This window comes from Melospiza melodia, unplaced genomic scaffold (assembly GCF_035770615.1).
Source record: "Melospiza melodia melodia isolate bMelMel2 unplaced genomic scaffold, bMelMel2.pri scaffold_35, whole genome shotgun sequence".
NCBI classification, from domain to species: domain Eukaryota; kingdom Metazoa; phylum Chordata; class Aves; order Passeriformes; family Passerellidae; genus Melospiza; species Melospiza melodia.
The window spans coordinates 5,951,834-5,977,092 of record NW_026948670.1 but is presented as its reverse complement, the minus strand read 5'-3'; the positions used below and the strand labels follow the sequence as shown (position 1 = coordinate 5,977,092).

General features: G+C 52.9%; 1 long non-coding RNA gene across 1 annotated transcript; it reads right to left on the bottom strand.

The window, feature by feature from the left end:
• Positions 1–13,421: 13,421 nt before the first annotated feature.
• On the bottom strand, positions 13,422–14,332 carry LOC134434407 (uncharacterized). Its single transcript, XR_010031859.1, has 3 exons — positions 14,220–14,332; positions 13,788–13,911; positions 13,422–13,700 (listed from the first exon to the last, which is right to left on the bottom strand). It is a non-coding gene; the product is annotated as an uncharacterized LOC134434407 (long non-coding RNA).
• Between the last annotated feature and the right edge of the window lie 10,927 nt (positions 14,333–25,259).

The window sequence follows — 25,259 nt, the reverse complement described above, 5'->3', positions numbered from 1 at the left end:
GAACATCCCTCTGTGTCTCAGGCAGCTCCTTCTCCAAGGAAAGCAGGTGGGAGTTGAAGCCAAGGAGCTGAAAGCTGCAGGTGCAGCCTGGGCTGGAGGGAGCTCAGATTTGCACAAGGCTGCTCTGAGTGCCAGGGCTTGGATGGGGGAAATGGTGGGGTGGGGATAGGGACAGAGTCTGATTGATTGTCAGCCATGAAGGGTCTTGATTTTCATATCTATTCAAACTGCACGAGGATGTACTTGGATTCAGTGTCAATTGAAGATTGCACATATCAATTTATTAACAGGGAATAAAACCTAAACGGGACCTAAGAAATCTTTTCTCACTGTTTTTTAAAATAGAATATATTCAGTTTGAATGCACTTCTGAAATCTGCCTAATTAACCACACAAGATTTGAAAACTGAAATCAAATTATCCCCAGAGGCTTGGCTTGTTAAAGTGTTCTGAATGTTAATGAGCCCTGGGACACTGAATTCCTGCACTGAAGAGCTGAAGGCTTAACAAGCCTCTGGAGCAGGAAAATTCAGCAGCAGCCTCCAAGTTGGTGAGGATGTCAGCAGCCCCCACTGAGGCCATCCCTGCCCAGAGATCGTGGGGGAATGAGCAGACAAGGAGAGCGTCCCTGGGGCTGGGGCAGCACAACTCAGAGGCACCAGCGGCTCCAGCTGGGAAATGGAGTGTGGAATGGGGCTGGGAGCTCAAAAGAACAAAACAGCCTTTACTGGGAACTTTAGAAAAATCAGAGAATCTTTGGCAAAAGGTTTAGTATGACATTCAATCAAAAAAAACCAATTCTCAAAGCACTGACTTGGCCCATTCACCTTCACAAACTCTTAGCTTGATCAATTTTAAGTTACTCAAATTTTACAAGAAGTGTGAATTAAAAAGAGAAAGACAAAAAAGATACAGAGAAGCACACACATAGCTACCAACTCCTGGATTCCAGCAGTGTTCAGATAGAAATTCCAAGAGGAGGTTGGGTCAAGATGTGTGCTTGCCTTGTGGTCAGCCTTAAATACCCCTTGGTCTGCCTGGGCCCTTCCCCCAGGTGGGCCTTGGGCTCATTTGGTCCCTCAGGAGCTGGGCTGGGGGCGGCAGAGGTGGGTGTGGAACATTGCCTGTGCTGTGCCAGGAACTGGCAGCCACTGCTGGGCTGGGATAGAGGCTCTGGGGGGATTGGGGTTCCAGGGTAGGGCAGAGCTGGGCTTACAGGGCAGGGCAAGGCTGGACCTGCCCCTTCCTCCCCCCCATACAAAATGTTTCGAGCCAACAATCTCCTCCAGTCTGTCACAACAGGGAATGCTGGAAATCAAATCCCATTTGTGGTCATGGGCACCTGGTTCAGAAGGACAGTTCTTTTCCATAGGAAGGAAAGCACAGAGCTCCAAGGTTTGGAAGGCAGGTGAGAACCTCAGTAGGCCAAGGCCAGCCAGACGTGTCAGGAATGGCAGATTTTTTTTGGGAGCAGTCTTTGAATTTAGGGAATTTTGGGGGTGGAAACCAAATCTCGGCCATGGGCACCTGGAGAGGCAGGACAGTTCTTTCCCATGGGAAGGAGAGCATGGACCCTCCCTCAGTGTTTTGGGGACAGATGAGAAGTGACTATTGTGAAACCACTGCCAGCCAGACTTGTCCTGGCAATATTCCTATGGGAACAATCTCGGGATATAAGGAAATTTGGAGGTGAAATCCCAATTCTGGCAATGGGTGCCTGGAGCAGGACAGTTCTTTTCCATTGGGAAGGAAAGCACAGAGCCGCAGTGTTTCAGCAGCAGATGAGAAGTCACCCTCAACATACACAGGTCAGCTGGACCAGTCAGGCAGTCCATGGGAGGCCAAACCAGCCAGAGCTGTTCTGTGTTCCCTTGGTTTTATGGGGCTCCATAATGTCACAATGGTGCCTTGGATCCATGGGGCCCCGCAGTGTCATCATGGTGACTTGATTCCATGGTTTCCAGCAGTGTCACAATGGCCCCCTGATTACAAGAAGACCTGCAGTGCCACAATGGCCCCTAGGTTCCATGGGGTCCCACAATGTCACAGTGGCCCCTAGGTGTCATAAGGCCCCACAGTGTCACAATGGTCCCAACGATTCCATGAGCCCTTGCAGTGTCACAATGGTCTCCATGGTTCCACAGGCCCCAAATGTCATGAGACTCCTCTGTTCCATGAGGTCTGCAATGTCACAATGGACCTTTGTACCCTGGGGCTTTGCTGTGTCATAATGGTCCCCTCTGGTATTACCGCGCCTGAGTGGGTCGCAGCTGGTGAGAGAGAGACAGTGAATCTTGTTTCTTGAATCAGAAGGCTTGATTTATCAATATAAGATATTATATATAATGCATTATTACTATACTAATAGAATAAGGAGAGAGGTTTGCAGAGCAGCTAGGCTAGGCTAAGAATAGAAAGAAAGAATCTAAAACAAAGTTGTGGCCAAGGACTCAGTCCCTAGCTTGTTCCTTGTGATTGGCCCTTAATTATAAACATGGGAACATGAACCAATCACCAATCAAAATAGGTGCCCCTGTTGCATTCCCCAGCAGCTGATAATAATTGTTTACCTTGTCTTCTGAGGCCTCCAGAAGACGCAGAAATCCGAAAGAAAGGATTTCTGTGGAGAAATATGTCTGAGACACTCTGGCTTCACAGTGTCACAATGGACCACTGATGACATGAGGCCACTCTGTGTTGCCCTGGAGCTTTAGTTCCATGCAGCCCTGCAGTGTCACAAAGGCCTCTTGATTTCATGAGGCCCCACAGTATCACAATGGTCCTCCCAGGGCCACCATGAGGAGGTCCATAGTATCACAATGGACTTCCTCATGGTCTCACTGGTTCCATAAGGCCTCATAGTGTCCCAATGGTTTGCTTATTCCACGGGGCCTCATAGTGTCACAATGGTCTCCATGTTTGCATGAGGCCCAGCAATGTCACAGTGCTCTCCATGATTCCATTGTGCCCCAGAGTGCCACAATGGTCCCTTGATGTCACAGGACCCCACAGTGTCACAATGGTCCCTTGATGTCACAGGGTCCCACAGTGTTACACTGGCTCTTTGGTCTGACAGGGCCCCACAGTGTCGCAATGGTCCCTTGATCTCACAGGGACCCACAGTGTCACAGTGGTCCCTTGGTTTCACAGGGCCCCAATGTGTCGCAATGGTCCCTTGATCTCACAGGGACCCACAGTGTCACAATGGTCCCTTGGTTCCATGGCCCTGTGCTGCTGCATTCCCCCCTCCCCTTCTCAGGCTGCCCTGCCAGCTGAGAAATGTTCCTTGGGCCTTGGCCTTGGCCAACAGCCCCTGGGCTCAGCTCCTCCGCAGCTCATCACAAACACTGTCTGCTCCAGCCACTGCTGCTGCCCAACCAGCTCCTGCTTTCTGTAGGAGCAGCCCTGGGAACTGTTTTTGTTCCCTCAGCGGCACAACATCCCTGTTCTCACCCTGCCAAAGAAAGCTGTTGGTGCCAAGTGCGGCCAGGATGAACCATTGCTGGGACTGCAGCCCCTCTCTTGGGGCCCTGCACACAGCGCTCCAAAAGGAGCCCTTGGAGCTCTCCTGGGCCAGCGACTCCCTCTGAGTGGGGCCTCTCCCAGCTGGGAACTCTCCCGTTTGCTGCACTCGGGGATCCTGAACAACGACGGAGCCTGGGCCGATCCCCCCACTCCTCCAGGCTCAACCCTTCACCCGCTGGGGAGATGCCAAAGCATCAGCACTGAGCATTGTCTGCCCTCAGGGGAATTTCTCACAGGTGCCTTGCACCGACACTTTGTTTCTGTGTGCACACCGGAGTGCCTGTGCTGGGGAAATGTGGCAGAAATGCTGCTCTCTGAAGGGTTTGTGTGCTTTGGATAGCTGAGTCAGTCAGATATCCAGGTATTGGTAAGTAAGGTTTTGTCACAAGCTCTAAGCTAAGTTAAATGCTGCTAAGAGCTGTTCTTTTGCTAAGATATAAAGTTTATTTTAAGTTATTACCTAATTTTTTAAAGTGGTATTCCTGTTTTAAATTGTTAAGTCGTAAGTTATAAGTTAGGTTAAATACTGTTAAGTAGCATTCTTCTGCCAAATTGTGAAGTTGAAGGTATCGCTTAAGGTTAAGGTGTAAGTTAAATTCTGTTAGGTTTGAGCTCTATTAAGCTTTCAGGCTGTATTCCTTTTATCCTTGCCTTCACTGTGCTTGTGTCATAGACACACATAGGGACAGTTCTCAGCTCATTTCTGTTTTGATTGCCTGGATTTACTTTGGTTTTGTTGTTACTTTGTTTCCTTTCTGTGCCTGAACTGTCCAGTCAGGAGCAGAGTGGCTCTTGCCAATGAACTCTGTGCTGCTGTTCCTTAATATTAAATGTGGTTATTGCTGATCCCTTGCTGGGGATTTTTTCAGCGCTCTCAAGGCCTCGTTCCTAACAGGATGAAGGAGCCCTGGCCCAGGCTCTGGCCCTGGGGGACACGGGGACGCTGCTGGGGGGTCCCTGTCCCCCTGTGCCACCCCCAGGGCCCCGTCCCCCCGTCCCCATGTCAGGCTCTGGGGTCGATCTCGTGGAACATCCTCTGGGGGAGGCTGCGGGGCCGGGGGCGGGGGTACCCGGGGGGACAGGGGACCCTGCTGTGCACGAGCAGGGTTGGACTGCTCTGGGGGGAGCTGTGAGGGGGGCCGGGGCAGAGTGACCTCCCCAGTGACCTCACACTGCCCCTGTGATGTCACACTGCCCTTGTGATGTCACACTGCCCTTTATGATGCCACACACCTCTTTTGCAATGTCACATAGACACCAATGATGTCACAGCCCACTCTGGGATGTCACACATCACGCTTGTGATGCCACAGAACCAAATCTGGGATGTCACCGTGGAATGTCATGCAGCTACACTGTGATGTCACAGAAAACACTGTGATGTCAAACAGGCACCCTGTGATGTCACTGTCTGTTCTGTGATGTCACAGCCTGCTCTGTGATGTTACACAGCCACCCAGTGATGTCACAACCCACTCTCTGATGTCACAGAGTCACCCTCTATGATGGCAGGATCTGCTCTATGGCCTCACACCCTTTTCTTTATTGTCACAGGCAGCTGTGTGATGTTGCAACAGTCTCAGTGATGCCACAAAACCCTCTCTGCAATGTCATACTGCCACTCTGTAATGTCACAGCACACACTCTGACCTCACAGCCAGCTCTATGATGTCATACAGCCATACCATGATTTCACAACCTGCTCTGTGATGTCACACAATTCCCTCTGTGATCCTGTAGCTACTCAGTGACCTCACACAACAAACTCTGTGATGTCACAGCCCAATCTGTGACCTCACACAGCCCAGTCTGTGCTGTCACACAGCCCCTTGCTGACATCCCAGCTGCTCTGTGCCTCTATGACACAGCCACAGAGGTGCTGCTGTGACACAGCCCCCTCAGGGCCGTCCCACAGCCCCTGCCAGTGCTGAGCCCCTGTGAGCTCTGTCTGTGCCCTCCTGGTGTCCCTGAGGGGCCCTGGCAGTGCCCCAGCCCTGCTGGGCTGTGCACAGGAGCTGCTCCTGGCCAGAGCTGTCTCTCTGCAGCGCTGCTCTTGCCAGGAGCTGCCTCTGGGCCAGGAGCCCGGCCCAGCTCAGCAGCACAGACACAGCACAGGGACTTTAATGACCCTCTGGGGATTTGGTGCTCTTTGCTTCAGACCCATCCCCCAGAATGTGCTCAAAGAATTTCGCAGGGACTCAAAAAGAGGGTGAAACACTGAAGTTTCTCATACTTTAAATAGATCCTTCTGAGGGACAGGACCAAGAAAATGTACCCAGGTTCCAGGTAGAGCAGAACACAGGTGGCAGTGATGACAGGTGGGGACAAGCAAGGGAAAGGTGTCTGTGGTGCTGAGCAAAGCTGCGCCTCTGTCCCTGCAGGCTGTCGGCATCCCCCGGCTGCGCCACCTGGCTGGGCCCTTCCTTTGCTGACAGCTCTGCCTCCTGCCTGCCCCTGCCTGCCCACACAGAGCCTTGAGCTGCTCCAGGCTCCTGCTGGGGACGTGCTGCACCACAGCCCTGCCCTGCCACGGAATGTCCTTTCTTCTGGTGCCAGTCTGGGCCTCCCCAGATGCCATTGGTGCTATTATGTCTTCTTCAGGCCCATTCCCACTATGAAGAAAAAGCTCCAGACTCTCTGAAACCACCCTTCCATCCCTCCCAGGCTATTCCCATTTAGTCCTCAATCTCTACCCCAGTGACCCCCGAGCTATCAGCCTCTCCCTGGTGCTTATCTGATGAGGCCTCCAAACCCCATCTTGGGAGATTTTCTGGTCCTCTCCAAGACCTGTGAAAATGGAAAAATAGTGATTAAAGGATTTTTCTCCTAAATCTTGCAGTGACAGAACAAGGGTCAATATCTTTAAATGAATGAGTGTGGATTTACATTTGATAGAAGGAGGAAATCTTTTATAGTTATGAGAAAGGCACAAAGCTGCAAGTGTATTTCCAGAGAAAGGAATGCCCCGTCACAGGAACTGTCTAAGATCAGGATGTTTGTGCAGCCTGACCCAGTGAAACCCTCTCATCCCTAAGGACAGAATTCCTGTAGTGTGGGTTCCCTGATGTGCTGGGTGCCCTCACAGCACTTCTGGCCAGAATGTCTGCTGAAGGCAGCCAGGCTGCTGCAGGGGCAGTGACCTCACAGCCATCACCATGGCAGCCCTGTCCCCTGGGCCTGGCTCTGCCCTTTCCTCTGCCCCTGCCTTGGCTCTGCTGGCATGAAGAGTTTTGTCATTAATATCTTGTCCCCAGGGTGCTGGGGCCAATGGCTTCCCAGTCAGGCTCCTGGTGCAGAAGTGGCTTTTCAGAGCCCAGCCAGGATTGAGCCCTGAGGCAGCAGCTCTGCAGTGGTGGCCACCAGGCCGGGCTGCCAAGGGAGGCTTCTGGCCATGGCCTGCAAGCAGCTGCTGCTGCCAAGGTGCCTTTGGTGCCTCAGGCTCTCCCTGGCACAGCTCCCAGCACGGCACTCTGCCCTTGTGCCCGAGCCCTTCCCTGTGCTGGGGCTGGCCTGGGGCTTTTCCTGCAGCGGGACCTGCCCTGCTCATGGCACAGGAAAGGCAGCTCCTGCTGGAGCAGGAGGCTCTGCCTGCAATGGGCTCCAACAACTCCAGCAAGGCCCTGCTGACTTCAAAACTGCTTCCTAGAGCACTATATTCTAATAATGGTTATAGCTCCTGAACTGTGGAGTAAATAACTGTGCTAGTGATCTTTCCATCTGACCATGATCAGAATAAGCCAGAGACATATTTATATAAACGTATCTGGTATTCTGTCATTAATCCTGTGGGACAAATTGTGTTGAAGTTGAATTCCACCTGTTCAATCTTTTACACCTTTGACAAAGTCTGGGGCTGGGATTGGATCCAGCCACTCCCAGTCTCCTCTCTTAGAAGGAATTTTAGAAGTCTACAGGCCCTGCAAGGGTTTGAGGATCCATGGTGACTGTTCAGTGTCATTTCTCCACCTCATGATTTGGCAGGAGTTTCTCCAATAAAGAAATAAAGCTCTTGCCTCAAGCTCCCTCTGTGCCCATGACAGGAACCCCTGTGGGTGTCGGGCACATCCCGGCTCTTTGGCAGCCTGGGGACTCCTGGGATGTCACTGTGGAGCCCCCGTGAGTGCCTGTGACAGATCAGTGCCTTTGCAGCTCAAGGTGCCCTGGGATGTCACCATGGAATGGCTGAGACTGCCTCTGACCACAGGGCTCTTTACCATCCCCAGAAAGCCCTGGGAGGTCTCCATGGAGCCCCTGTCTGTGCCTGTGACATTCCAGCTCTGGAACAGCCTTGAGACTCCTGGAAAGTCCCCATGGCACCCCTCTGAGGGCCTGTGACAAATCTGATCTTTAGCAGGTACCCATCACTGGGCCCCTGTTGCTATGGTCGGTTTCCATGGCAACCATCACCAGACATCTGTTGCTATGATCAGTTTCCATGGCAACCATCACTGGGACCCTGTTGCTATGATCAGTTTCCATGGCAACCATCACTGGGACCCTGTTGCTATGGTCAGTTTCCAGGGCAACCATCACCAGCCCCCTGTTGCTGTGGTCAGTCCCTTGGCAGCTCCATGGAGACCCCATGCCAGGGGTGGTTACCATGGACACCAGCTCAGGCCTGCAGCCAGAGCCCGTTGCCATGGCAACCATTGGCAGCCCCATCCCCAGGCTCATGGGATCCCAGAACCACAGAATTGGCTGAGCTGGGAGGGACCTGAGCTGACAGGATCCTCCAGTCCAACTGCTGGCCCTGCACAGGACACCCCAACAATGCCAGCCTGGGCCTGGCAGCGCTGTCCAAACGCTGCTGAAGCTCTGAGAGCCCTGGAGCTGGGACCCTTCCCTGGGGAGCCTGGGCAGGGCCCCAGCAGCCTCTGAGCAAAAACCTTTTCCTGACATCCAACCTGAGCCTGCCCCGACTCAGCTGCAGCCGTTCCCTCCACTCCTGTCCCTGGGCACCAGAGGGAAGAGGTTCCCACAGCCCCAGCCAGGGACCCGCTCCCAAGGCTGTTGCCATGGCCACCAGGGCTGGGACCAGCTGGGATTCTCGGTTTCCACGGGCCGGGATTCAGGAATGGGATTCCTCAATTTCCTGCCCCTGCTAAAACCGTGCTGCCTTCGCTGCCCTTCCGCCTCCCATGGAAAGCACAAAAGGCAAAGATCCTGGGCTGGGATAAGAACAATTTATTGGGAACAACAATGAGATAAGGAACAAACAGAAAAAGAAATTATATTGATAACAGAAGGGATAAATGAAACAGTTTACTGGGAAAACTAATACATCAACAAGAGGCTCTTCCTGGCCACAATTTCCCCTGTCTGGAAAGGACACCCTTCTCCTCAGGGAGAGAGAGGGAGTCCCTTTCCTGCCCCTGGCAATGTTCTGAGGTGCGAGTGAATGTAATGACACGGCCATGGCCAGACCCTCATGTTCTTCCGTCCCACATTATGTCTTTGGCAAGGGCAGGAAAAGGGACAGGTGTTTTTCCAGCATAGACCACAGGGAAACTGGATCACCAGGGTTCTTCCCAATGTGGGCCCTCTAATGGGGGATGAAGCTGGAGTGGTGCATGAAGCTGTTCCTGCATTTTTGGCATTTGCAGGGCTTCCCTTACTGGTGGCTCCGTTGGTGTCTGGTCAAGTGAGAGCTACTGGTGAAGCTTTTCTCACACTGGGGACACTTGTAGGGCCTCTCCCCTGTGTGGATGCGTCGGTGGGTAATGAGGGTGGAGTTGTGCTTGAAGCCCTTCCCGCACTCAGGGCAGTGGAAGGGCCTCTCATCCGTGTGAATCCGCTGGTGCTGGAGGAGACTGGAGCTGGTCTGAAACCTCTTCCCACATGTGGCACACTGGTAGGGCCTCTCCCCCGTGTGGATGCGCCGGTGCTTGATGAGGTTGGAGTTGTGCTTGAAGCCCTTCCCGCACTCAGGGCAGAGGAAGGGCCTCTCCTCAGTGTGAATCCGCTGGTGCTGGAGGAGATTGGAGCTGCTCGGAAACCTCTTCTGACACTGGGAACACTCGTAGGGCCTCTCTCCAGTGTGGAGACGTTGGTGGGTCACAAGGTTGGATCTGTAGCTGAAGCCCTTCCCACACTCCCCACACTCGTAAGGCCACTCCCCAGTGTGGATCATCTGGTGGCTGATCAGGTTGGAGCTCCACCTAAAGTTCTTCCCACACTGCAAGCACTTGTGGGGCTTCTCCCCATCATGAAGCCTTTTATGGACCACCAGCTCTGAACTCTGGCTGAAGCTCTGTCCACCTTCCTCGCTCAGGGTGGCTCTTTCTTCTTCAGAGCACCCTGGGCTGGGTTTGGAGCCCCTCCTCATTCGGGATGTCTGAGGTTTTTCTTCCCTGTTGGATTCCTGTGTGCTAGAATCACTCAAAACAGTCTCTTTCACGAGGTTCTGCCATGCAGATTTTTCTTCCCTGGTCTCCATCCTCAGTTTCTTCCTGGGGGAAGGAAGGACAAGGAGAGGATGGGATTTGCCTCCATGCCAGAGGGAAGGGGAAGGAGATCCCTCCAGTACATCCCTGGCAGGACAGGGCTGACAGCAGAGTTGTCCTGCAGCTGGGGCCTGTGCTGGGCTGGGAGATAGAGCAGGAGAGAGGGGGAAATAGAAACTGACTTCCTCCTCACCTATCTGGGTGTCCCGGGGCTCATTCGTCTTCCTCACAGCCTCCTTCTCCATCCAATCAAGGTTTGGGAATGGGAAATCCTGGTTTGGGAAGAAAACAAAGGGTGCGCACATTTTCTTTTGTACTGATTTGAAGGCAAACCTTTGGAGCGTCTTAAGGAGAATTACAATTTAAAAGAAAACTAAGATCAAGGCAATGATACAGAAACACTGCCTTAAACTGACAGAGTCGGGATATAACCTGACACCCTGTTGGTCAGGGTGGTGGCAGCAGTCCCAGTAAATGGTGGTGCAGTCCTGTTGGAGAGATGAAGGTGATTCTGTCGAAGCAGTGATCCTGTAGAAGGGTCTGGTCTTCCTCTGGAGGTCCAGTGGTGGTTATGGAGCTCTTGTCCTCTGGCAATCCAGTAGGCAAGCTGCTCCTGGTGTGGCAAGTCTCAGCTTATATCCAGGTAGGAATGCTTGGATCCTCCCCCTGGGCGGAGCATCCCACAATGGGAGGATGGAATTTTATCAGTCCTGCAGTGACAATCAATGACCCATTCACAGAAGATATCTCCCGTGAAGGGCGTTATCAGGGCTGAGTCATGGAAGAGATAAAGAACACTGCCCCACCTGTTTATAACAGTTGATGAAGATGGTGATTGAAAACATGCATTTGGTTACATCTTGCATGGCAACCTGAAACAGTGGGGTAATCCCTGCTCAGGGGGTGAACACCACCCCCCTTACCCAAACTGGCTCAGCTGTAAAACCCCCACCCTGGGAAGGGCACACACACAGGGGACAATGTCACACTTACCCTGCCCCAGGGGAGCGCTCTTTTTCCCGTCATTCCCTTCCTGTCCCCCTTTTTCTATCCCATTTACTGTTCAATAAAATTCATTTTGGGTTTGGTCTCATTATCACCTTAATTGGGGCAGAGGAATCTCTCAAACACTTTTCTTAACCAGACTCACTAGACTGTGAAATTATTTTGGCACAGTGAGTTTAGGCACTGTTCTCTGACCCCAAGTGCCTTTGACAACAGCATGGTGCCCTCCTCTGAGGAGGTTGTGGTTCTCTCTTGAGGAACTCTTTGAAACTGGGCTGCAGCTTCCTCTGAGTGACTTATGGGAGAACTGATGAGGTAAATCGCCTTTGTGGGCCCGGAGTGTAAAGAAAATATTTTGTTGTCCTTCTATTACAGCGACCTGATGAAGGTCTTCAGGGTGAGAGAAGTGGACGAGAATCTTGGTTCATGATCAGAAGGCTGGATTTATTGATATATGATATATAATACATTATAACTATACTAAAAGGAATAAAGAGAAAAGTTGCAGAGGCTTGCTAAGCTAAGAATAGAAAGAAAAGAATGAATAACAAAGTTCTGTGTCCAGCAGAAAGCAAGGACCAACTCTCCTGTGAGTGGTCAGCAAATCCAAACACTCACAGAAGACCAATCACAGATGCTCCTCTTACATTCCACATCAGCAGATAATTATTGTTTGCATTTTTCTTCTGGGGCCTCAGCTTCCCAGAAAGGACAAATCCTAAAAGAGAGGATTTTATGAAAAAATGTCTGCGACATCCTTCCTTGAAATGTTTTTTTAAATCACAGGAGGAAAGGGAGCAAATGATACCAGCGAGACTGACAAGGTTCATTCACCCCATGGTGAGGAACACAAGGCTGCTAAAAGTCCTACAAGAAGCTCAGCTCAAGTAGCTAAATTCCCAAATAACTCCTGAATTCCCAGGCTTGAGTTCTTTGTTAAATGTGAGAATCATTTTTCTCTTCATCCCTGTCGCCTTTGTGACAGCTACAAAGAGTTTCCTTTCCTTTTTATGATATCTGTCTTGGGCTGAATTCACACTTTTATCAGAATGTGCTAGCAGCTGAGCTGGAGCTGTGCAGGAACCCGTGGAACTTGGAATTGTCAAAAATTGCTTGTACAGTCAGTTTATTAATGTTTGGGATTTGTTTGCATTTTCATCACATCTGACTTGTGGGAAAACCAAATATTCATCAAAGTGATTTATGCAGAGTCAAGTTTGATGTCTGTGAAATTATTTTGTCCAGTGCCCAGGGGATGCTCGAGGAGTCTCTGTGCCTCTCGTCCTGGGGGATGCTTGGGAGGGGTTTGGGGGTGTTTTTCCTGTCCCTGTCACCCCAGGCCATTCCCCAGGGGGTCTCCATCATTCTCACCCAGGGAATGCTTGGGGGTTCTCCCTCCCTCTCATACCCTGTGCTAGGGGATGTCTGGGGCAGTCTCTGTCCCTCTCAGCCCAGGGGATGCTCGGGGGTCTCTGTCCCCTCACCCTGGGGGATGCTCGGGGGGTCTCCATCCCTCTGGCCTCAGGCAATGCCTGTGCAGGGCTGGGGACCAGGGGCTCTGTGTCCCTCTCACCGCTGAGGGTGCTCGGGGCTGGGGGGGCTCTCCAACCTTCTCACACCTGGGGAGGCCGGGGGGGGTCTCTGTCTCCCTCAGCCCCTGTGTGACCCCACCCAAACATTGTCGGGGTCAGAGGGACAGAGACACCCCCAAACCCCCAGAAGGGCTGAACCTGGGATTTGGTTTGGGGCTGAGGATTTAGGAAGGGGCTGGAATTGGGGCTGGGCTTGGAGTTGGGGCTGAGATTTGGATTAGAGCTGGGATTGGGGTTAAGGCTAGACATGGGATTGGCTTTAGGGCTGGGGTTGGGATTGGGTCTGGGGCTAGACAAGTCTGGCACTGGGATGAGATTAAATACAGAACTATGAGTGTGTCTAAACATGGAGTGAGATTGAGACCAGAATCAGGGTCAGGATTGGGACTGAGCTCACCCAGAGCGGGACAGGGAGAATGTTTTGGTGGGAAGGTTTGGGGAAAATCCTTGTTTGGGGAAAAACAAGCTGTGAATGCCTTGGGTTGGGGATTCCTCCCACCCATGTCCATTTGTAGAAGTCACCTGATGTCCAAAAATCAAGAGTGAATCAAAAAACCCACCAGGGGTTTTCCATTTCCATTCTCATCCCTCTTGGGTTATGGTTGGTCCCCCATCTCAAGGCTGCTGGGGATCCCCCCTCTCCAGGGTCCTGCTTTTGGCTTCTGGGAGGTTCTGGGGTCCCAAGGTCCCCCTCTCCAGCCTCCCCTCAATCCAGCCACTTGGGGTTCCCCTTTCTTTCCACCACCCCGTCCTTGTTTAGGGCAAATTTGGTTGAAACCCTCCAAAAGGAGTTTCCTCTAGAATGTCGATTCAGCAGCCCCACCCTCAGCCAGTCCGGGAAAATATTTCCGGGGAGAAAAGTGGAAAAAACTTTATTCTACAGGCAAAGCATTCACCAGCACAAAAACTGAACAATATTAAGCAATAAAACCTCCTGCTGCTCCAAAATAGATGACAAACTCCGAAAGTCCCTCCTTGGGTTGTAGCTCCGTGCACTCAGTGTCTTATCAGTCTCTTATCAGTCTCTTTTCAGTCCCTCCAGCACTGGAAATGCTGTGGCCCAGGCTCAGCCAGGTGGGCCACAGGTGCGAGGTGCCGGTGTTCTGGCTGTTCAGTGCAGAGCAGATTTAAACACCTCCAAAGAAAAAGAAAAATCAAAGTCCAGGGAACTTCTCTGCCTCAGCGAGCTAAAAGCTAACTAAAAGCAAAGGACAGCTCTTACCTGCTGTCTCTCCATCCAGCAGCTGGAATGTAGAGGAATGCAGTGTATGAAAACAAACTGCTGCTTCTTTCTCCTCCCCTTCACTCTCAGAACCAGCCTTAAAGGTGCAGAACTCATTTCTGGGCTAAACAGACCGATGGGGTACGAGCATCATGAAGTCACCCCAGGACACGCCCCTGTCAGGGTCAGGGGGTCCCGTCCCCGCCTCATCTCCGGGCTGCCGGGGGTCCCCCAGCTCAGGTATCGCCCCTTCCCCTCTCCCCGCCCCGGGGGTCCCCCGTTCCACAGCCCCGGCTCTCACGGGGATCCCCAAAACCAATGTCCCGCCCTGTCGGTACCGGGCCATCCCCACGTGGACCCCCGGGACCCTCCGAGGGGCGATCGCGGCTGCTCTCCCCCCGAAAAAGCTCCTCTTGGGGAGCCCGGAGATACCCGGGGCTCGAGTCCGGGATCTGCCGGCTCCGAACACTCTCCAAAAGAATCCTCCCGGAGACCCCTGGCTGGAGCCGGGGCGAGCTCGGCCTCCGCCCTCCCCTGCGGCTCGGGGCTGGGGGCGATGCTCCCGGGGCAGGGGGCGCTGCAGGCTCGGCGTGCGGGCGCTGCGAGCGCCGCGATTCTCCCGCTCCCGCTCCTCCTCTCTCTCCTCTTCCTCCCGCATTTCCTCCGCTGCCAGCCCGGACCCCCCTTTCCCACCGCTCTGCCCCGCGGCCCCGCAGCACCGGCTGCTGGCTGGGGGAGCCCCCGATCGGCCCCAGGGCTGGGCAGGGGCTCGGGGACCCCCCCGGGGCGGATCCGTCCCCCGGCCCGAGCCCCAAATTCCGCTCCGGGGCCGCCGGGCTCTGCGGGCCCGCCTGGCAACCGGTGAGTCATCGGAGAGAAAAGCTCTGGTTGGCTGGAAATTGTTTAGCGCCTCTTCTGATTGGCTGGAATTATGACAGACGCTGCGCCCTGCGGGTGTCCCTGGGAGCTGCGGAGTCCGGCCCAGAGCCTTTTCCTATTTCTATCTGTTCTCTGAGACCTCTTTCCTATTTCTTTCTCTCTCTGAGACCTCTTCCCGAATTCTTTCTCTCCTTCTCTCTTCCCCATTTCTTAATCAGTTCAATCCAAGTTCGAGCAGATCCGCAGGTTGCGTTTCCATAGTCTCATTCGCTCCTTCCCTGGGGCAGAGGCGTCTCTCTCTCGCGAAATCGTAACCCATGGACAGGGTCCTTTCCCAGCCCAATCCTTCCAGGATTTTGTTGGGGACTCGCTTCCATTTCCTCCCTCCCTCTATTTCCAGCAGGGAAGGTGCTGGAAAATGTCCGGCAAAGCCATCTTTGCTGTGTGCTCCGGGACCCCACAGAGCTGCTGGACCTTGTCCCCTGGCCCTGCACAGTTCCTTGGGAGGCACGGCAGGAGCAGCACCCTGGGAGCCTCGGGAATGCCCTTCTGGGATCCATGGCACACACTCCCAGGGGCTGGAATTCCAGTTCTCAGCCAGGAAAAGATGTTCCTCCCCTTGAAGGCAAAGCTCTAAGAAGGAACCAAAAGCCAAGTGGAGCAAGATCTTACAGTGACATTTCACTGCCAGCCTTCATAACGTCACCCATGGTTGTTGTAGCTCGTGGATTGGGACTTAAATCAGGGCGGGGTCTTTGGTGGGAGCTGCCCTGGGTCAAGGGAGACCCTGAAAGAGAAACAGAGCAGGGAAAGAGAGGCAGGTGAGAAAGGGGGCAGAACACAATCAGCTGAGAAGGTGGCACACTGAAAAAAGACCAGAACTGACTGAAAATGAAAGGGACACAAAGAAATAATTTTGCATTTTTTATTTCCTAACAAAATACAGTTTCCTCTCTTTCTCACAAACCTTCTCCCAGTGTCATTCAGCAGGGCTGTCAGATAGTCCTTCATTCTGGGTGGATGTTCCAGGCTGCAGCCACAAGGAAAGAGAAAATGGGGATTTTCCTGCTCCTGGAGAGTTTGACATCCTCAGCTGAGGAGAGAAGGAGGCACCAGAAGAAAAGGGCAGCCGGGCTTCACCCTTCCTCTGGAAAGAGGAGGGGAATCTCTCATCCTGTTTGCAGCTGCTCCCAGAGGGATGTGAGGGCTGATCCCAGAGCCCCAGTGGTCACAGTCAGGGCTGCCCTCAGGGAATGCTCGCCTGGTATTGAGGGGCAGGATGGGAGAACCTGGATCATCGAGCACCCAGCTGCCCCTCATGTTTGGAGTTGCTTGAGGAGGGCTGGGACATCCCCCCTGTCCTGCTCTGGGTGAGCTCAGTCCCAATCCTGACCCTGATCCTGCTCTCAATCTCACTCCATGTTTAGACACACAATTCTGTATTTAATCTCATCCCATCCCAAACTCATCTAGCCTCAGACCCAATCCCAACCCCAGCCCTAAAGCCAATCCCATGTCTAGCCTTAACCCCAATCCCAGCTCTAATCCAAATCTCAGCCCCAACTCCAACCTAGCCCCAATTCCAGCCCCTTCCTAAATCCTCAGCCCCAAACCAAATCCCAGGTTCAGCCCTTCTGGGGGTTTGGGGGTGTCTCTGTCCCTCTGAGCCCGATGATGTTTGGGTGGGGTCACACCAGGGCTGAGAGGGACAGAGACCCCCCCGGCCTCCCCAGGTGTGAGAAGGTCGGAGAGCCCCCCCAGGCCCGAGCACCCTCAGTGGTGAGAGGGACACAGAGCCCCTGGTCCCCAGCCCTGCACAGGCATTGCCTGAGGCCAGAGGGATGGAGACCCCCCGAGCATCCCCCAGGGTGAGGGGACAGAGACCCCTGAGCATCCCCTGGGCTGAGAGGGACAGAGACTGCCCCGAGCACACCCTGGAACAGGGGTGAGAGGGAGGGAAAACCCCCAGGCATTCCCTGGGGTGAGAATGATGGAGACCCTCTGGGGAATGGCCTGGGGTGACAGGGACAGGAAAAACACCCCCAAACCCCTCCCAAGCATCCCCCCGGGCCAGAGGCACAGACACCACTAAAGCATCTCCTGGGCACTGGACAAAAGTAAACTTGGCAGAAATCAAACTTAACTCTGCATAAATAATTTGGATGTATATTTGAATTTTCCACAAGTCATGTGATGGAAATGCAAACAAATCCCAAATAATAATAAATGAACCATAGAAGTAATTTTGTGGCAATTCCAAGTTTCATCGGTTTCTGCATAGCTCCAGCTCAACTGCTGGCAGTTTCTGATAAAAGAAAAGTAGAAATTCAGCCTAATACAGATTTTTAAAAGGAAGGGAAAGCTCTCTGTAGCTGTCACAAAAGTGACAGGGATGAAGAGAAAAATGATTCTCACATTTGACAACCCAAGCCTGGGAATTCAGGAGTTATTTGGGAACTGAGCTACTTGAGCTGGGCTTCTTGTGGGACTTTTAGCAGCCTTTTGTTCCTCACCTTGGGGTGAATGAACCTTGTCAGTCTCTCAGGTATATTTTCCTCCCTTTCCTCCAGTGATTTTAACGAACTTTTCAAGAAAGGACAAAAAAGTATTTTCTTTACACTGGCCACCTATCACAGCCATTTTCCTCATAAGTTTTCCCATAAGTTGCTCAGAGGAAGCTGCATCCATGTTTCCAAGAGTTCCTCCAGAAAGAAGCACAACCTCCTCAGAGGAGGGAACCATGCTATTGTCAAAGGCACTTGATGTCAGAGAACAGTGCCCTGAACCCACTGTGCCAAAATAACGTCACAGTCTAGTTAAGAAAATTGTTAGAGAGATTCTTCTGCCCCAGTTAAAGTGCTAACAATACCAAATCCAAGATGAATATTATTGAACAGTAAATGTGACATAGAGAGAGGGATGGAAAGAAAGAGAAAAAGAGGGACAGCAATGGAGTGACAGGGACAGAGCCCTCCCCTGGGGCAGGGCAAGTGTGACATTGTCCCCTGTGTGCCTGGCCTTCCCAGGGTGGGGGTTTTACACCTGAGCCGGTTTGGGTAAGGGGGGTGGTGTTCACCCCCTGAGCAGGGATTACCCCACTGTTTCAGGTTGCCATGCAAGATGTAACCAAATGCATGTTTTCAATCCCCATCTTCATCAACTGCTATAAAATGGCAGGGCAGTGTTCTTTATCTCTTCCATGACTCAGCCCTGATTATTCCCTCCACGGGAGATATCTTCTGTGAATGGGCCATTGAGTGTCACTGCAGGACTGATAAAATTCCATCATCCCAGTGTGGAATGCTCTGCCCCGGGGGAGGAACCAAGCATTTCTACCTGGATATAAGCTGAGCCTTGCTACACCAGGCGTAGCTTGCCTACTGGATTGCCAGAGGACAAGAGCTCCATAACCAGCACTGGACCTCCATAGGAAGACCAGACCCTTCTACAGGATCACTGCTTCAACAGAATCACCTTCATCTCTCCAACAGGACTGCACCACCATTTACTGGGACTGCTGCCACCACCGTGAACAACAGGGTGTCAGGTTATATCCCGACTCTGTCAGTTTAAGGCAGTGTTTCTGTATCATTGCCTTGATCTTAATTTTCTTATTAAATTGTAATTCGCGCTTAGACACTCCCCCAGGTTTGCCTTCAAATCAGTACAAAAGACAATGTACTCACCGCTTGTCTTCTTCCCAAACCAGGATTTCCTATTCCCAAAACTTGATTGGATGGGGGAGGAGGCAGTGAAGAACAAGAAGCAGCCCCGGGACACCTAGTCAGGTGAGGAGGAAGTCAGTGCCCCTTTCCCCCTCTCTCCTGCTCCATCTCCCAGCCCAGCATGGCCCCTGGCTGCAGGACAACCCCGCTGCCAACCCCATCCTGCTGGGGATGCACTGGGGGGATCTCCTTCCCCTTCCCTCTGGCACAGAGGCAAATCCCATCCTCTCCTTGTCCTTCCTACTCCAGAGAAGGAGCTGAGAATGGAGACCATGGAGGAAGAATCTCCATGGCAGAACCTCATGGAAAAGGCCATTTTGAGTGACTCCACAGTGCAGAATTCTAATGGGGTGGAAAATCCCCAGAGATTCCACAGGAGGAGGGGCTGCAAACGCAGCCCAGGGTGCTCTGAGGAGGAAAGAACCACCCTGTGCCAGGAAGGTGGACAGAGCTCCTTCCAGTGCTCGGAGCTGGTGGTCCATGGGCAGTTTCATGATGGGGACAAGCCCTACAAGTGCTTGGAGTGTGGGAAGAGCTTCAGGCAGAGCAGCACCCTGATCAAGCACCAGAGGATCCACACTGGGGAACGGCCCTATGAGTGTTGGAAATGTGGGAAGGGCTTCAATGACAACTCCACCCTCATCAGGCACCAACAACATCCACGCTGGGGAGAGGCCCTAGGAGTGTCCCCAGTGTCAGAAGAGGTTTCAGAGAAGCTCTAATCTCCTCCAGCACCAGCAGATGTGCACAAATGAGAGGCCGTTCTGCTGCCCTGAGTGCGGGTTGGGCTTCAAGCGCAAGTCCAACCTCATCACCCACCGGCGCATCCACACTGGGGAGAGGCCCTATGAGTGTCCCCAGTGTGAGAAGAGCTTCTCAGACCGCTCATTCTTTACCTGACACCAACGAAGGCACCGATAAGGGAAGGCCTGCCAGTGCCCCAATTGCAGGAGGATTTTTGTGCACTGCCCCAACTTCACACATCATTGGAGGACCCCCACTGGTCAGAGCCCTGGTGATCCATTTTTCCTGTGATCTATGTGGGGAAGACACCAGTCCCTTTTCCTGCCCCTCCCAGTCACATGATGTGGCATTGAAAAACATGAGGGTCTGGCAATGGCCCTGTCATTACATTCACTCCTACCTCAGGTCATTGCCAGGGGCAGGAAAGGGACTCTCTCTCTCCCTGAGGAGAAGGGTGTCCTTTCCAGGAAGGGGAATCTGTGGCCAGGAAGACCCAGTAAGTTGTGTTTTAGTTTTCCCTGTTAACAATTTTATTCATCTCTTCTGTTATCAATATTGTTTCTGTTCCATTTGTTCCTTATCAGCGGGGAGCTGTGCCAGGGAGAGCCTGAGGCACCAAAGGCACCTTGGCAGCAGCAGCTGCTTGCAGGCCATGGCCAGAAGCCTCCCTTGGCAGCCCGGCCTGGTGGCCACCACTGCAGAGCTGCTGCCTCAGGGCTCATTCCTGGCTGGGCTCTGAAAAGCCACTTCTGCCCCAGGAGCCTGACTGGGAAGCCATTGGCCCCAGCACCTTGGGGACAAGATATGAATGACAAAACTCTTCATGCCAGCAGAGCCAAGGCAGGGGCAGAGCAAAGGGCAGAGCCAGGCCCAGGGGACAGGGCTGCCATGGTGATGGCTGTGAGGTCACTGCCCCAGCAGCAGCCTGGCTGTCCTCAGCAGACATTCTGGCCAGAAGTGCTGTGAGGGCACCCAGCACATCAGAGAACACAGAGAACAGGAATTCTGTCCCTGGGGATGAGAAGGTTTCACTGGGTCAGGTTGCACAAAAGTCCTGATCTTGGAGTATTCCTGGGATTGGGCATCTACTTCTCTGGAAATGCACTTGCACTTTTGTGCCTTTCTCATAACTGTAAAATATTTCCTCCTTCTTACAAATGTAACTCCACCCTCATTCAGTTTAAAGATATTGACCCTTTTTCTGTCTTGGCAAGATGTGGGAGAAAATAAATTTGACCACTATTTTTCCATTTTCACAGACCTTGGAGAGGACACAAAAATCTCCCCAGATGGGGTTTAGAGGCCTCATCACATAAGCATCAGAAAGAGGCTGAGGGGTGGAGACTGAGGACAGAACAGGAATAGCCTGGGAGGAATGGAAGGGTGGTTCCACAGATGCTGGAGCTTTTTTCATTGAGGATATAAGCATGAGAAGGAAACAATGGCACCAAGGGCAGCTGAGGAGGCCCAGAATGCACACCAGGAGAAGGGAATTTCCCTGCCAGGGCAGGGCTGTGGTGCAGCATGTCCTCCAGATGGAGCCTGGAGCAGCCCTGGCTCTGTGTGGGCAGGCAGGGGCAGGCAGGAGGCAGAGCTGTCAGCAAAGGAAGGGCCCAGCCAGGTGGCGCAGCCGGGGGATGCCGACAGCCTGCAGGGACAGAGGCGCAGGGCAGGGACACCGTGGGACAGCCTGGGCTGCACAGGGCACAGGGATGGGCAGCAGCTGCAAGACAGCCCTGCCAGAGCCAACATGGGCAGCACTTTGGCCATGGCTGCTGGGCCAGGGCCTGAGGCCACGAGGGGACAAGTGACCCTTGCAGGGCTGGGGCCTCATTGCCTCCTTGTCCCTGCTCAGCAGCCTGGCAGGGGCCGCCCCATGCTCCTGCCCTTGCCATTGCACATCCCCACATGCCAGTGCCCATCCCGGCAAGAGCCCTGAGCAAGGAGGGAGGGACAGGATCTGCCTGGCCAGGGGCTGGGGCTCAGGCCTTGGCCCTTTGCATTCCTGAAACACATCCAGCTTTGCTCAGCACCAGAGACACCTTTGCCTTGCTTGTCCCCAGCTGCCATCACTTCCTCCAATGTTCTGTTCTGACTGGAAGCTGGCGACACTTTCTCAGTTGTGTCCCTGACAGAAATTTCTTCAAATACAAGAAACTTCAGGGTTTCAATAGAACTGAGTTCTTGAGGATTTTGTGACATCAACGAGGGGGTGGTGACATCACAGAGCTGGCTGTGCCATCACAGATTAGGGTGTGAGGCCATAGAGCAGATCCTGTCAACATAGAGGGTGGCTCTGTGGCATCAGAGAGTGGGTTGTGACATCACCTGGTGGCTGTGGAACATCTTAGAGTTGGCTGTGATATCACAGAACAGATTGTGACATCACATGGGCAGTGTGACATCACAAAGACAGCTGTGTGCCATCACAGGTGTAGTGTGACATCACAGATATGATTATGTGATATCACAGGGCCTATGTGACATCACAGAGGGCTGTGTGGCATCACAGGGGCAGTGTGACATCACAGGGGCAGTGTGATATCACAGGGGCTGTATGAGGTCACTGGGGAGGTCACTCTGCCCCGGCCCCCCTCACAGCTCCCCCCAGAGCAGTCCAACCCTGCTCGTGCACAGTGGGGTCCCCTGTCCCCCCGGGTCCCCCCGCCCCCGGCCCTGCAGCCTCCCCCAGAGGATGTTCCACGAGATCAACCGCAGAGCCTGACACGGGGATAGGGGGCCGGGGCCCTGGGGGTGGCACAGGGGAACAGGGACCCTCCGGCAGCGTCCCCATGTCCCCCAGGGCCAGAGCCTGGGCCAGGGCTCCTTCACCCTGTTATGAATGAGGGCTTGAGAGCGCTGAAAAAATCCCCAGCAAGGGATCAGCAAAAACCACATTTAATATTAAGGGACAGCAGCACAAAGTTCCTTGCCAAGAGTCACTCTGCTCCTGACTGGATACTTCAGGCACACCAAGGAAACAAAGCAACAACAAAACCAAACAAAATCCAGGCAATCAAACCAGAAATTACCCGAGAACTGTCCCTGTGTGTCTGTGTGTGACACAAGGACAGCGAGGGCAAGGATGAAAGGAATACTGCCTGAAAGCCTAACAGAGCTCAAACTTAACAGGACTTAACTTACACATTAACCTTAACTGATACTTTCAACTTCACAATGTAGCAAAACAGCAGAGTGTAACAGCATTTAATCTAACTCAAACCTATGAGTTTGCAATTTAACAGTGGAATAACACTTTACAATATTTTGCTTAACAGATAACTTATATTAAAGGTAACAGCTTAGCAAAAGAACAACTCTTAGCAGCATTTATCTTCACTTAGGCCTTGTGACTTAACCTGACCTACAGGCCTGGCTGACTCAGCTATCCAAGGCACTCAAACCCCTCAGAGTGCAGTATTTCTGCCACATTTCCCCAGCATAGGCACTCCTGTGTGCACACAAAGTGTCGGTGCAAGGCCCCTGTGAGCAATTCCCCTGAGGGCAGGAAATACTCACTGTGGATCCTTTGGCATCTCCCCAGCAGGTGAAGGGCTGAGCCTGGAGGAGTGGGGGGATCGGCCCAGGCTCTGTGGTTGTTGGGGATCCCTGAGTGCAGCAAACAGGAGAGTTCCCAGCTGGGAGAGGCCCCACTCAGAGGGAGTCGCTGGCCCAGGAGAGTTCCAAGGGCTCCTTTTGGAGCGCTGTTTGCAGGGCCCCAAGAGAGGGGCTGCAGTCCCAGCAATGGTTCATCCTGGCCGCACTTGGCACCAACAGCTTTCTTTGGCAGTGTGAGAACAGGGATGTTGTGCCGCTGAGGGAACAAAAACAGTTCCCAGGGCTGCTCCTACAGAAAGCAGGAGCTGGTTGGGCAGCAGCAGTGGCTGGAGCAGACAGTGTTTGTGATGAGCTGCAGAGGAGCTGAGCCCAGGGGCTGCTGGCCAAGGCCGAGGCCCAAGGAGCATTTCTCAGCTGGCAGGGCAGCCTGAGAAGGGGAGGGGGGAATGCAGCAGCACAGGGCCCATGGAACCACGGGACCATTGTGACACTGTGGGGCCCTGTGAGACCAAGGGACCATTGTGACACTGTGGGGCCCTGTGAGACCAAGGGAATATTGTGACACTGTGGGGCCCTGTGAGACCAAGGGACCATTGTGACACTGTGGAGCCTCATGGAACCATGGAGACCAAGGTGACATTGCTGGGCCCCATAGAACCAAGGGAACAGTACTGACACTGTGTGACTCCATGGAATGTAGCGGTCATTGTGACACTGAGAGCCCCCATCAAACCAATGATCCATTGGCACACTGTGAGGCCTCATGGAACCAAGGGGCCATTGTGACACTGTGGGGCACCATGGCACTGAGGGCTCCATTGTGATACTGAGGGGACTCATGGGATCATTGAGACTCTTGTGATGCTATGAGGTACCATGGAATAAGCAAAGCATTGTGACACTGTGAGGCCTCATGGAACTAGAGAGACCATTGTGACCATGGGGGTACCTACAGAACCAAGAGGAGCATTGTGATACTGTGGGTCCTCATGAAACCAAGAGGCCTTTGTGACACTGCAGGGCTGCATGGAACCAAAGGTCCATTGTGACATTTCAGGGCTCATGGAACAGAGGAGTCACATGACATTATGGGGCCTGGGGAGCCACGGAGACCATTGTGACACTTCAGGGCCTTATCAAATGTAGGGGCCACTGTGACACTGCTGGACCCCATACACCCAAGGGTCCATTGTGACACCGCAGGTCTTCTCAAGGGACCATCATGGGACCATTGTGACACTGCTGGACCCCATGGAATCAAGGCACTGTTGTGACACTGTTAGGCCCCATAGGTCTGGCTGGTTTGGCCTCCTTTTGACTTCCTGACTGATCCAACTGACCTTGGCATGTTGGGGGTCTCTTCTTATTAGCTGCTGAAACACTGGGGCTCCATGCTTTCCTTCCTATGGAAAAGAACTGTCCTTCTTAGTCAGGCGCCCATGCCCAGAATTGGGATTTCCACCTCCAACATTGCCTGTTGTGAAAGACTGGAGGAGATTTTTGGCTGGAAAAATTTTGTATGTTGGGAAGGAAAGAGAAGGTCCAGCCTTGCACTGCCCTGTAACCCCAGCCCTGCCCTGCCCTGGAATCCCAATCCCCCCAGAGCCTCTATCCCAGCCCAGCAGTGTCTGCCAGTCCCTGGCACAGCACAGGCAATGCTCCACAGCCACCTCTGCAGCCCCAGCCCAGCTCCTGAGGGACCAAATGAGCCCAAGTTCCACCTGGGGGAAGGGCCCAGGAAGACCAAGGGGTATTGAAGGCTGACAACAAGGCAAGCACACATCTTGACCCTACCTCCTCTTGGAATTTCCATCTGAATACTGCTGGAATCCAGGAGTTGGTAGTTCTGTGTGTTTGTTTGTGTGTATGCTTCTCTGTATCTTTTTTGTCTGTCTCTCTTTGTGTGTCTACTTCTCGTATATATGTCCTCTTCCAAATTTTGAGTGACTTAAAATTGAACAGGCTTAGAGCTTATGAAGTTGAATAGCACAAGGTAATGCATTGAGTTGTGTTTTTTGTTGATTTAATGTCATATTAAATATTTGCAAAAGTTTCTCTGATTTTCAAAAGTTGACAATAAAGGTTGTTTTGCTCTTTTGAACTTTTTAGAGTCTCTTGTTGCTATTTCTTCAGCACATAAAACTCAGAGGACACAAACAATTTGAGTTTCCTTTTAAATGTCTCCTTGAAAGAGTTTTTTGGGGGATGGGAGTCAGGGCTTGTCTGTCCTGCTTGGCACAGCCCAGGCAGGGCTTTCCCAGCCACATTCCACACTCCAGTTCCCAGCTGGAGCCGCTGGTGCCTCTGAGTTGTGCTGCCCCAGCCCCAGGGACGCTCTCCTTGTCTGCCCATTCCCCCACGGTCTCTGGGCAGGGATGGCCTCAGTGGGGGCTGCTGACATCCTCAGCACCTTGGAGGCTGCTGCTGAATTTTCCTGCTGCAGAGGCTTGTTCAGCCTTCAGCTCTTCAGTTCAGGAATTCAGTGTCCCAGGACTCATTAACATTGAGAACACCTCAACAAGCCAAGCCTTTGGGAACAATTTGATTTCAGTTTCCAAATAATTTG